The sequence below is a fragment of the Carcharodon carcharias genome, chromosome 2, assembly GCF_017639515.1.
Source record: "Carcharodon carcharias isolate sCarCar2 chromosome 2, sCarCar2.pri, whole genome shotgun sequence".
Lineage (NCBI taxonomy): Eukaryota > Metazoa > Chordata > Chondrichthyes > Lamniformes > Lamnidae > Carcharodon > Carcharodon carcharias.
In genome coordinates, this window is record NC_054468.1 from 52,628,090 (window position 1) to 52,641,482 (window position 13,393).

Here is a 13,393-nt window from a genome sequence, read left to right on the forward strand (position 1 = left end):
TCATCAGAGCTATTGCTGCAGTCCCTCTTTGGCTGCTGCACCAACAGGGAGCTGGAGCACAGACAGCAGAAAGGCAAAGCTGTGCGCAGAGGTAGGAGGAGGGCGGCTCTCAATGGAAGGCTGTACCATCTAAAATCTTCAGACAGCATTTCTCCTACCTCAACCTCAGCCAGGAGCAGTGCCTGAGATGGCTACAGCAAGAAGATGGTCACTGAACTGTGTCACCTCCTACAATCAGATGTGTAGCTTCAGGGTGAATACACAGCGTGAGGACAGCATTTTTTTCCTGTTTTTTATTTATTTGCTCACAGGATGTGGGCATCGCTGGCTATGCCAGGATTTATTGCCCATCTCTAATTGACTTTGAGAAGGTGGTGGTGAGCCAGTAATCCATCAAGGTCACCATGGCACTCAATTTCCATGCCACAAGATCTTTCCAAGCTGGACACAGTGAAATCACCAATATCTCTCAAGTTCCTGTATCACAGCATCAGAGGCTCTTTATGCAAAGATAAGGGACTTCAGGCTCTCTCTAAGCAGAGAAAAGCAGGAAGAGCATGTACATGGCAGGGTAGTGGGATTCCCTATAGTGCAGGGAGACACTGACTGCACGTACATGACTCTGTGATTGCCACATCTCAATGGGAAGATGTTCTGCAACTGAGAAAGGTTCTATGCCATTGTTGGCATGCAAACATGCACAGAACAGCTCATTTGTGAATGCTCACCTTGCTGGCATCAGCCACAATGCTTCAATGCCACACCAGTTAGCCACTCCTACCATCTGTGAGCTACCAGAGGGCTGTTTGGTGACAAGAGTGATCTGCTCTACATGAAGCTTATGCCAGCCAACACCACCCCCCCCAACCCTCACTCACCACCTGATCAGACATGGACAGCACTTCAACACTTGTACAACAAGCCATGCTGCCACCAAGAAGTTTGTGGAGCAAACCACTGGCATTCTAAATCAATGTTTCCATTGCCTGCAGCCCACAGGGGTGTGGGGCAGAGTGAAGGGGGGAAAGCCCACCAGTACATGCTGGCATCTATCTCCAAAATCATGGTTGGATGATTTGTTCTAAACAACCTGGCAATCGAGGGTGCAGCCTTTTGTCACTTGGCACTCACAAGGAAGAAGGAAGGAGGCATCTGGGAAATCGTCACTCCGGAGGGGCAGACTGTGAGCAACCCAGCCAGCTTCGGCTCCGCTACAAATATCTCCACATGACCATTGCCCACAATTCCCCACCCTTCCCTCCATCTGCCATAGACTGTAGCAGCATCCACTTGGCCAAAATCCTAAAATAAAAAGCACCACCAAAAGGCCATTCAGTAATAATTTTATCTAGCAACACTGGCAGTTATACATACAAAATTTAACTATTCATGCTTGTGTATTCCTCTGTGGGTACCTTTGCCTGTCCTGGTGCTCCTATGCAGTGCTATCCCAGTGGCTGTAGCATGGCTGGTGAAAGGCTTCTGATTTCACTGGTGGAAGATTGCAAATGGCCTTGGAGGACAACCTTGGGCCGCTCTGGGCCTAGATTTTGGGCCTTAGCTTTGATTGCATCATCTCAGTATGGTGGGAGCAGGCTGGGCTGGTTAAGCAGCAGCAACAGGGGCACTGGCACAATGGCAGTGGTGGGAACACAAATGCTGTCATCCTAAGAGGATGCAGCAGGTTTGTGCTCCATGGAGTCACTGCTACACCCTGTGCAGCTCCTCACCTTTTCCAGTAATCTGATGAGAGGGCCTGCATACTGCTTTGAGCACTGGCAACCACATCCAAAATCATTAGCCTGAGCTTGTGTAGCGGCAAGCTGGGCTTGCACAGTAGCAAGCACAGATCTTGTGACTTCAGTCTGAACTTGCACTACAGTAATCTGATGTTGAGTGGCTTCTGCTTGTGCTGCAATGGAAGCTAAGGCATCAGCCACCAGAAACTGTATCACAATTCATCCACAAGCGCTGTAATGGAGATAGCCACCATTTCCAAACTGGAAAGAATGAGCTCCAAGATCTGTGCAAAGCCCTGTGCCAAGTTGTCCATGCTCGCTGACAGTGACAACAAACTACCTGACAAGGCCTGCCAATATACCAAACATCTCTGAGCATGCCCATCAGCCTTTTTACTGTATGCTGCCCCAGTGAAGTTCTCATTGAGCCCTTGGTGTCAGAATTCGCCATCTGGTGGGCTGACACATGCACTATTCTTTCTCCTGGCCTTGCTGCAGCCCACTTGTGCCTGGTGACCTACCACATGCTGATCTCGCCTCTAAGCTACCCTCTAAACTTCGTGCATTGTCAGATGGTGATTGATCAAATGTGTCAGATCAAATCCCGGTGCTTCTTCATCAGATGTCTGCACTTCTTCTCAGCCTTCAGCATCAGGCTGCACTGGCTGGTCAGGTGTCAGGTCTTTGGGTGTCTGAAGGGTAGGTTTGGGGTGAGGGAAGGGGTTGTGGGTGAAAAGCAAGAAGTGCATGGTCACACCATTTGCAGCTTGCATCTTTTCCTGAATGAGGATGAATTGAAATGTGGGAAGGTGCATAAGACAGAAACATGCCATCATCCTGGATAGTTTTAGCAACAGCCTCAGTCTCTGCTGCACCAATAATTTGGACTGCCATGTATTCCATTGGGGCTGAGGAGCTGCAGCCATACCTGGCCCTGCCAATTCTCTGCTGCAACCTCCATTAAAAACTGCAGCTGGAGTATATTTGCGTAATATAGCGGTTATCCTGTGGAACTGGGATAAATAGTAATATTTATCCCAGAATATGGCTGAATATTAAACAGTAAACAAGATTTTAAAATAATGTACTTCTATTAAACTCATGAATATATGTTACTGCATTATGCTTGTATAACAGCCATATAAATAGTATCTTTCATCCTCAGAGCAATCAGTCTTACATAGAGAGTTCTAGTCACTCTACACATATTCAAGCATAATTTATTTTCCTTTGCTCTAAATCTATGGGAGAAATTGGTAACTCTTCTTTGGGGATTGTCACCTGTTTGGTTCACAGATCAATACACATGTCCATGAAACAGAATCATGTTGGGGGTCTGAGAGGCATTTGCTTGCTTACTGAAGACTACAATAAAAGCACAGTATATACAAAACATCATTGAGCAATTTGGCCTTTGATTTCAGATGGTTTGTGAATCAGTTTGGAATGATGTTTTGCATAAAGTCTAGCCAGCAGTGAAAGATTGGATTTTCAGGATAGTGAAAACTGATATAGTCACAAGGAACTATTGCAGTAAGAGAAGGCACAGAAGAGAAATATGGAGGAAGATGAGCTGCCAGTGAAGAAGTGGGAGGTGCCAACAGCTTGTCTGGCTTATTTAGTTGAGGCCTAAGGCTCACTTTTGGTCTAAATTGCGTGCCCTTATCACCAATTCCATCCCTCTTCTTGAAGCCAATTGTCTTCAATATTTTTCCATATCACTTGCTTCTCTGGCCAAACTGTACCCTACACGTTCATAACCATTTATAGATAAAACTGTGCAGCATCCCTCTGCTAATCCTGAGCAAGTAGACCATTCAGCCCTTCGAGCCCGCTCCACCATTCATTGAGGTTATAGCTGATCTTCTACCTCAACACTATTTTCCCGCACTATCCCCATATCCCTTGATGTTTTTAATATGTATAAGCAGATATCAGTTTTGCTGTTCTTTTCTGCAAAACCCCCATGCCTGAATCTCCTTGCTATAGTAAAGAAACCAAAAACAAATGCAACATTTCAGAATTAACATTTCAGTTTCTTGCACAGACTCATTGTCATCTCCTGGGATTTGAGTTCTATTCCACTGTCTATAAATCCCCAAGACCCTTTCTTTATTGCTTTCTTTATTGTGGCTGTAAATTGCATTCATTGTGCTATGCACCATATCGCTCTCCTCTGGTGTATACTGTTGCCTACAGCCATTTGATTTATATCTCCCAATGTTGATTTCCTTTCTTTAGTCCCTTTTTACTGTTAAAATATTGTAAGTAAAATATAAGTGGTAAAATGTGTTCACTTAGCTTACTATAAAATATCGTGATACTCGGAATAGAAGTGAAATTAAGTCATAATTTGTCATTGAAAAACTTAGCTCTCGAAATTTAAAATGACTGCTCTCTTAAATCACCAGTGACTTAAGTTTTACTTAGAATTGAACTCACCTGAAAATACAAGGATTCTGTGCACTTCAGAAACTATTTATCTATAGTTAATAATAAGCCCTCAAAAGGGAAAATAGTTTAAAATCTACTGACCTTCAGAAGTTAGAAGGATTAAAAGGTTTGTCCTGGCTCTGCATTGAAGAATACAAATAAACCTAGCTATAGGTACTCAGCAATGTTTAGTATTCCGGTTGCAATGGACTAGATGCAATTTCACTATAGGGAAATGCAAGCTTCACGATCAAAGAGGATTCCCACTTATCATCTTTGACAACAGGGAGACAAGTTCTGGGTAAAAACTAGGAATGCTGAATGCAGCACAACAGCTAAGGACAGCAGTAGAAAAATTAAACTCGTCAAGCATATTAATCATTCTGCAATAGGAATAACAATTTCATTGCAACATCAGCATTGGTTCCCAGATGTTAAGAAAGGGAGATAAATGCCACTTAGCAATCAATACTGAAAATTAAGATTTAATACTAAGGATTAGGGAAGTTTATACAGCAGAATTCTGATTGCAATGAAGAACAGTCGGCAGCTATACTTTGATCAAGCCTTGAACAATAAAAAAAAATGTACAGCATGCTAAACAGAGCATCATTTTTGACTGTCAACTTATCCTAACAAAGCAAATGCAGAAATACAAATTTGCTTTGGGTGGGGTTGACTCGGCTAAGATAGCCAACAGGGAGGTCTTTAATAAGTCCATATGGCAGCAGCATCTGTCAAACTGTTGAGCATAATTCACTATTTAGTACAATACAAAATACAGATTTATAAACAATTAATGGTGTCTCTAGTGCCTTAGTCTGTACAGAGAAAACAGAATGTTCACGGAAACAAACATCATGGCATATATATCAGTTCCTGGTTTGGGAAAACATCTACCAATACAGGTTTGGATCCCAGTCTAACAACAGTTCATTCTGAACTACAGTGGTGATTAGTGATTTTAATTCAGTTTGAATAATTTTTAAAGCAATGATTTGCAGTAATAAAAGTAAAGGAATTAATCTTAATTTCATCACAGAATAACTGTAAAACATGGTGAAAGACAACCTGATTTGCCCGCGAATACCTAATAACACAGTTGGCACCCAATCATCTCCTTGAGCATCTTGATGGAACTGGAATGTACTTTGGGTCTTGAAGTGAGGACAGAGAAAATAGATGATACATTTTAAGGGTCTGTCTGATATAATCTTTATCCAAAGAGCTGGCTCAAGAAATAATATGCAGGTGACAGGGTTACCTATAAACATAAACAAGTAACAGTTTGCAAGTGTCCACCATTATGCATGAAAAAACGGGAAAAACAAAGCACACCACATTCTCCTGATGCCCCAGAAGGTAAATGTTCTCTGTACTGTGGCGATGATGCCTACAGGTCAGGAAGATCCAGGCCTAGATCTTCGCTCCTGGGTTAGGAGCAGAGTCGGGGCATTTGTGGGCTCTGCAAACCCAACCAAGGGAAAGAGGCCCGGAAGTTGGAATGTTCATTTCAAGAGGGGCAGGCTGGATTAGAAATCAGAACTGGAACGAGTACGGAGGCTGCCAGGTGCAGAATAGGGCTGGCCAGAAGGCATGCCTCGGTGCACTGGTGCTGTGTGAAAAATTAAAATTAAAACAATAAAATAAAAAACATCCCTCCAGCCTTCACCACGCACCCCACCCCCATACTCCCCTTAGCTTATCTGTGCTGTTCTCATGTCCCTGTACCGACCCCTCATTGCCACATACCCTCCGTATCATCTTATGACCCTGTACCCATCCCCCATAGGCTCCATATCACCTCAGTCTCCTGAACCCACCCCCATAAGCTCCATGCTAACCTATGCCCCGTACCCACAGCAAGCAATTTTTTTTGAATACACCAATTTTTTCTAAAATTTAAAGGGCAGGTCTTTTAAGTGCCTCGACAAATTGACAGCTTCCTTGACAGCTTTTGGCAGGTCCTCATGACAGTCCTGACAGGTCCTTTTGGTAGGTCCCTTTGAGAGGCGCTTCTGACAGTTCTAACAGTTGATCTTGACAGGTCTGTTGTCAGTTCCAATGAGTTTATGCACTTTTTACACATATTTATACCTGCTTTTAACAATTCCAAAGGACACCGGACCTACCCCAAAGGGCATCTGACCTCCCCCAGAGGTGTCCCCGGACCAGATCCAAAGGGGAGATTGCTATCTAAATGAATCCACCTAGTTCAGACCTGCTCTTACCCGGTCTAATGTGCACACATCAGGTTTCACCTGGTCGATCAAAATCCCACTTCAGTGGAGGCAACTGATGATTTAAATGGCCAGCTGCTTCTGCAAACCGCACATGCACGAACCCCGGACTGACTCACAAAAGTTGGAAGTGCCAGGTTTGGAGGCAGGGCTTCCGATTTCTGGGCTTATCAACCATTTTTGCCTCAATGGAGAGGCTCTCTGTTGTTCCGAAAATTCAGGCCCCAGGACCAATCACTAGTCTGTCCAGTTACATTGACAACAAAATATTAGTTGGCTAGGATGGTGGTAGGGAACACCAATTGGTCAGAAAACATCTGGGTTTGGAAGTTAGGGAGAAAATGCTGTCTTGTCAGGTTGCCAACTCTGAATTGCTATCGAGTAACCCTGCTGGAAACTGTGCCAGAAAGGATGCAATGTGCTCTGATGTGTCAGAGTTGAATAGCTTCCTAATGGCTATCATGTAGGTTTCCACATATAGAATGGCCAATTGGACCAAGTGCCAGAGAGCTGAAAGTCTCTGTGAAAACAAATCCTAGCAGAAGTTATTGGTATCAAAACATGAGTGGAAGAAGTGGAAAAAAGATTTAAAACAGGGGGAAAAGGAACATTTACCTAAGATTAAAGCATTACAGTACTTAATGATGCCATAGTATCATAGCAGATATGGCATTTTTTCAAATCAAAGTATATAAATTGGCTCTGTGGTTGTTGCCATGGTTGTGACTGCAAAAGCCATTTTAATTCTTTAGCTTAGTGCTCCTGTTCATAGGTGGCAGTACGGTTGCTAAGGGAATATTTGTGCAGTGCGTGGGTGTGAAGAGAACACAGCTGTTAAGAGTTTAAGCAGTAAGCATGCTGTGTTGTGCCTTCATAAGGAGTGAAAATAGACCTGTAAAATTCATGCCTTGTAGGTGCTAACTCATAGGCTCAATAATGCTGCCCGCGGCATAAAATATAATCTCTCAAACAGGGGCAGAAAATTGGATTGAAAAGTAATAGTAGATTCTGTCTGCGCTGAATTTAATAAGATATCAGGTCAATTGAATGACTGTCTTCAGTTACTCAGTATATATAAAATATATAGCATAGCTGTAATTATTTGTTCCTAATTTTATTCACTTTGAAAAAAGCACGCTTCCAACTATTTTTCACAAGCACTTCATTTGTCATGGGTACTCTTCGTCTTTTACATCCTGTAAAAAGTGAATTTTATAAATGTTTCCACATTTTTTTTTTACTTATCTTTTCCCTTAAAGTCTCCTCAATCTTCACGTTATTTTTAACCTGATAGGCAACCAGTTTCAATACCTCCAACTATGCCTTTCTGAACTACTTGATACAAGGTATCCAAATGATTTCCCCATCCCATCTCCCTTCTCATCCTCAGAAGCATCAGGCTGAGATCTGGGGCAGGATTTTTCAAGCGAAATTCTGAGCTCCACCTTGAGGTTGAAATGGGGTTCCAGTCCCCGCATTGTGTGGGAAACAGTCATTCATCGTGATTTTACCTAGGGCAACTCATAAAGGACCAGGGGGCAGGCATGCCTTCTAATTAAGAATGGTGGGTAGGCTCTTGAAGCTGAAGGTTCAATCAGAGGCTTTCTTAAAAGGAGTAGCAAGCAGTGATGGCAGGTAAGTGATGGAGATGGCGCTTCAAAATGGAGGCACACTCTCTACCACTTTTTTTAAAGTTTAAAATAAAAATGGCTTTTGCAGCCAGGCCACAGATGTGGGGAATGTGGAAAACACTCTCTGCATCACAGTCTGTGGCTGCTGCAGCACCCAAGCAGGCGGGGAGGGCTTCTACCTGTGCTCTGGCAGCCTGCCACTGGGAGGCCACTCCCAAGCAGTTAAATTCGCCCTTCCCCTCCCCACCTCCCCTCCGAACCTGCTGTTTGTGGTCAGGGCGCCCTGCTGAAACCCCATCCTGCCTTGAAGAAATGCAATGGAGCTCGGAACACGTGTGCTGTTTTTGTTGCCTGACCACCTCACATTCCAGCCCCATAAGGACCTAAATATCAAGCCCCTGGAATCTATTCTCTAGTACTCAGAAGTGCAACTACCAGCACATGAAGCAGAAATAAAACTGAAGCAGGATAACAGAAACAACACTTACAGCACTAACTGAAATATTTAACAATAGTCTTTACTTTTCCTGAAAATAATCCTAACACTTACTTTCTTTTTCCTAGCTATAAGCAATTATATTACTGGCTTTTACCTTCATTTGTGCAACCTTGTCTCACAAAATCACTTGTTTAAACACAACTGCTTTGCTGATACGTCATAGTCCAATTATTGGCAATATCTCTTGTATTTTTGAAACTGTGTTCAGAATCTGGTTTTTTTGGAGCTTAATCCCAATTTGTTTGTTTCTTAAGCTTGTAATCAAAACAAAACAGAGTGTGTGAGTGACAAATGGTGTTCAGCCTGTCATCTCTCCAACACTATCTAGCTGATGTGTGACATACCATCAGTTTTGATCACACCACACCACCTCTGAGCAACCTCAGTCTCCTCACCAGTGATGGGATTTGAGTCTCACCAGCTGACACAAGCAGCGATTCAGCTGGCAGGTAGGCCCTTCAGAGGTCTAACGTTTATTTTCAGGAGCAGAATAATTAAACGAGGACTACCAGTGGGTAATAGTTACTTTTCCTGATCCTAAATTTGTTATTCATGAAACAGGACTATTATTGCTGACCTATTTGGGTCAATATCTGTTACAAATTCAGGTCAGTTTTAGGTACCTTCTCAGGTTCAAAGGTGTCAACTGTCCCCATGAGAGATTTGTGTGTCTTACCTTTACAGTAGTTCACTTACACTGTCCTAGATCTATTTCCATGATAGGGCTGTAACACTGTGAGCTGAACCTGAAAGTCATGTCTTTGATTTGAGTATTTCTTCACTCTCTCCAAGCACAGACTGAGTGAACACTAAATGAGGTGAGGGTTAGTTTTAATTGATAAGCTGTTTTATTCAATAGTAAGATGAACATACTGAGCAATAGTTATGACTAGCTTTACTTAGTTGAGTCAGGACAATCTGGCTCCACGTAATAATAATTCAATGACATGCCATGCTACACAGTTCCATTGATTGTCTTGCTTGGCCTAAACAGAATAACTTCTCTGGATTCTGCCTGCGTTGAGCCTGCCTTTCCTGAAGACTTTCTACCTCAGATGCAGCTTCTTTTGTAAAAGCTAGGCAGCTTTTTAGTTATCTGACATTGTTTTATTTCCTGATTGGTGTTATGACCACAGCCGATGTCATTCGCTGAGCAAGCCAAATCCCAGAAGGAAATTTGTCTTACTGGTCATAACCTTTTTTTGTATTTTCAAAACAAGGGGAAAAATTACTGATTCCAGCAGCATAATGCCCCAGTAACCTTTTTAGGATTTTAAAATTAAAAAATTTATTAACAAGAAGAAAAAAATCTTAAACATGCACGAATAAAGTTACACAGTTAAAAAAGTCTTACAAAACATTCCCCCCAAAAATACCACTTGGTCAGAACACACAAGTAAGCAACTCAGCAACAGGTCCCTTATAGATTTTTAACAATAAAAATCCAGTAATATCGCCCAAGGCAAAACTGCTGACACTTTACTATATGGTATACCACGCGACCTCTCACTTTCTTCCTACCTACTGTGAAAATCCAAAAGAAAGGTTCAGAAACAGACTGCTTCTGAAAACAAAGACTTATTTGACTTGAAACTGAATGGCTGCTTCAAATTCACAACTTCTCTCAGCACAGAGCTGGTTTCAGGACCTCTTCACCACACAGCTACCACCACTCAACTAAACTTATTTCCTTAAATATTTTTTCTTTCTTTCATCTTGGACTCCATTGTCCTAAGTACCTCTTTGAATTTCCAAAATATAAAAATCTTTCATGTTTTGCTTTTCCCTCCACTTTCGGGTCAAATAAAATTGAATAAAGTTCCCTTGTTTACTTATGAAACCTTTGCAAGTTGTAAAAATCCTTGTCATTTCTAAACTACTCTTTGAAATTTAACAGCTAAAAAGTCAAGTCCCTACTTATCCTATAATGTAAATTTCAAACCCAACCTATTTACTGGAAATCCAACTTCACCATAGCCTCTCATTACAATGCATGCATCCAGCTTTTTTACCTTTCATCTCTCAGTTCCCACAGACAAGATGTCTCTACGCACCTTCCCTCCAGCTTAACTAATTACGGACACAGACACACACAACCTTCTTTACAGAATAACACGCATCTTCACACTGGTCACAATGAAAAGATCAAAAGTCTTCAAACAAGGGTACAGGTGTTTATTAATTATGAAGAAAAGTCACTAAACCTCTTATTAGTTCATCAATGAAAAAACACATAAATCCTAGCTCATTAACATTTTAACTATCCTCCAACTCAGACCTCACCTTTTCATTACTTGCAGTAGTAAACTATGCTTTTAAAACTTTAGAAGTTACTCTTCTGTGAATCTTCTCTGTAGAGAAATTGTCAAACATTCCTGAAACATTGACAATGCAATAGAATTATAGCTTACAGTACCTTGGTGCATTGCTTTCTATGTTCATGCATACTACAAATGAGTTTCCATAAAATGGTTATTACGTAGCAGCTATTTGCCGACACAACTGAGAATGATTCCCAACATAGTGCACAAAATGACATTACCCATGTTGCTTAGCGCCAACGACACGTTCTATAATTTAGACCAGTTTCAGTACTACGAAAGAATATAGGTCAAATCTACAGGCCCAGATTTTGCAGTCAGTGACAAACAAATAGCGTTAGCCATTCATTACACTTACATTTGCCCAAAGATATCTGTGGGCTTTTGCACTGTGACTTGTGGTAATTAAAGAGCGTGGTGCCCTTTGCAGGGGATCTGAGACGCCTGAACAGGGCAAGCAACGTGTGTCTCCTTAACTAATCAGACTGAAGAATCTTTACTGAGGCACACAGAGGGTTGATTTTACATTTTCTGTTGGGCACGTTTCCCGTGGGGGACACATAAAATGGAGTGGGCACCCAACCCACCACCTTCCTGCCCACCCCTTAACTTGTCCCCATATGGGGGAGGGCAGGCGCTGAAATCGGCAGCCCACTCGCCATTTTAAATTACCAATTAAAAGTCAATTAGGCTTGTTAATCAAGCCTATTGATCCCAATAATATGCTGCCCACTCCATAATATGTTTGGCGTGGCCAGCAGAGCAGGAGTGGGGAGCCTGATTTTTAAGCTGAAATGGTTAAAGGGCGGGAAGAAGGGGGGGTGGGGTTCGTTCTTTGGGGGCTGCCCTTTGGCGATCGGGGGAGGGTGCCCCAATCCACCTTCGTTCCCACCCGCACCCTCTCCTAAACCCACCCTCACCCCCACTGCTCTTGTCCCCAACACTCCCAAACCCTCCCAGACCAAGACCACATACTTACCTTCTCTGGGGATCCTAAGCCTTGGGCTCCATTCCTCACCTGCAGTCTCAGCAGCTGCCACTGATGCCTTCCTGGCGCTGCTGGAAATGATGGAGCAGGGCTGTGCAGAAGTTCCCCTCAGCCCTTGGTGATGAGCTTTACAGCACTTTAATACTGCGGGGCTGCTCAGTGTGGAGCCAGTTGCCACCCCCCCCACTTCGTATTATTCAGTGTAAGTTAGAATGTTTAATTCAATGTCAAATCATGTACAGAAATCAAAACAGAGGGAGAGAATAAAAGATGGGATTGAGAGAGAGAGAGAGAGATAAAAGATACAGAAAAAGCTAAAAAAATTTTTTTCAAACTCTCTAGCAATAATTCAAATCTAAAAGAATCAGATGCCACACATGTGCCAGCGAGGTTGTTTAGCAGTAATTTAGATTTGTATGCCATTAAAAAACACTTACTCTTGAATAGACACTCTAACTTTTCTGCCATTGTTTGTGGGTATCTATCACATAAGTACTGCAAACGGGGGATCGCTCATACAGCAGCTTCCTGATTTGCACACTTAACTGTGCATGTGCAATCACTGGAAGCTGCTGTCCAATTTTCCCCTTAATAGTGGTGACTATTCAATCGAAACCTGGCCCAATATAATTAAAAGTTAAAAACAATGATGAGATGCAAATTAGGCAAAAGGAAAAAACATACAACAATCAATGAAAGTGTTCAAAATAGCAGGGAAAGTAGGATAGGGCATTAAGTACATATAAAGGATGCAAGCTAAATAGAAGGGGTGAAAGATAAAGGATAAAAGGAGAAAGAAAAATAGGGTGTCTTCCAAGGTGAAGAAATGTTGATGCAGAGACATATGATCTGTTGATTATAGAAACTGTTAATGAATCAAGGACTAATACCAATTAAATCTATTTAACATGAGCCAGGCCAGGCAGGACATTCAACAAACTGAGCAGAATGGAAGTAATGAGAAAATCAACACATACAATGTCAACTAGCATCGAAATTCTGTGGAGGAGCTAATTACACATATAACACACATCGTGTACTAAGATTATGCTTCTGTATTTATGTCTCATCTACAGTTATGAAATGAAAATTTCAGTTGTCCTTGCTGTATGAAAAGACAATTGTCTGGATTTAATGCAGCCTGTCGCGCGGGAACGAGGGCACTGGGCCCAATAACCATGGGAGAGGCCCTGCATCATTCTTCCAGTGGTATCAAAACCTCTTCGACTCCCTCCCTGGCAATCCTCACCCCACAATCCTCATCCCGCCCTCATTCATAATTGGCCCGGTCCATTCTGGTGGGTACATTGCCAGCAGCTGCCCCTGCTCCCTCTGGCAATGAGGAGCTGCTGGCATCTGATTGGCCTGCAGCTCTCAGCAGGCAGGACTTCTGCTGCTGGAGTCCTGAATCCCGTGGAAGGCCCAACGATGGTCACTTAATACTGGAGCTGACAAGTTCTACCAGTTCTCCGACCGCTGGGGTAGACCCATGTCAGACCAACTAAATCCAGCCCAGTAACTGCAAAAGAAAATAACTGAAAG

The 13,393-nt window shown here is 42.6% G+C and overlaps 1 protein-coding gene across 6 annotated transcripts in view; it reads right to left on the reverse strand.

Annotated features, from left to right (window-relative positions):
- The window catches only part of LOC121290443 (inactive N-acetylated-alpha-linked acidic dipeptidase-like protein 2), a 999,957-nt gene that overhangs the window by 310,515 nt on the left and 676,049 nt on the right, over positions 1-13,393 (reverse strand). The gene's annotated exons all lie outside the window — the stretch shown is intronic.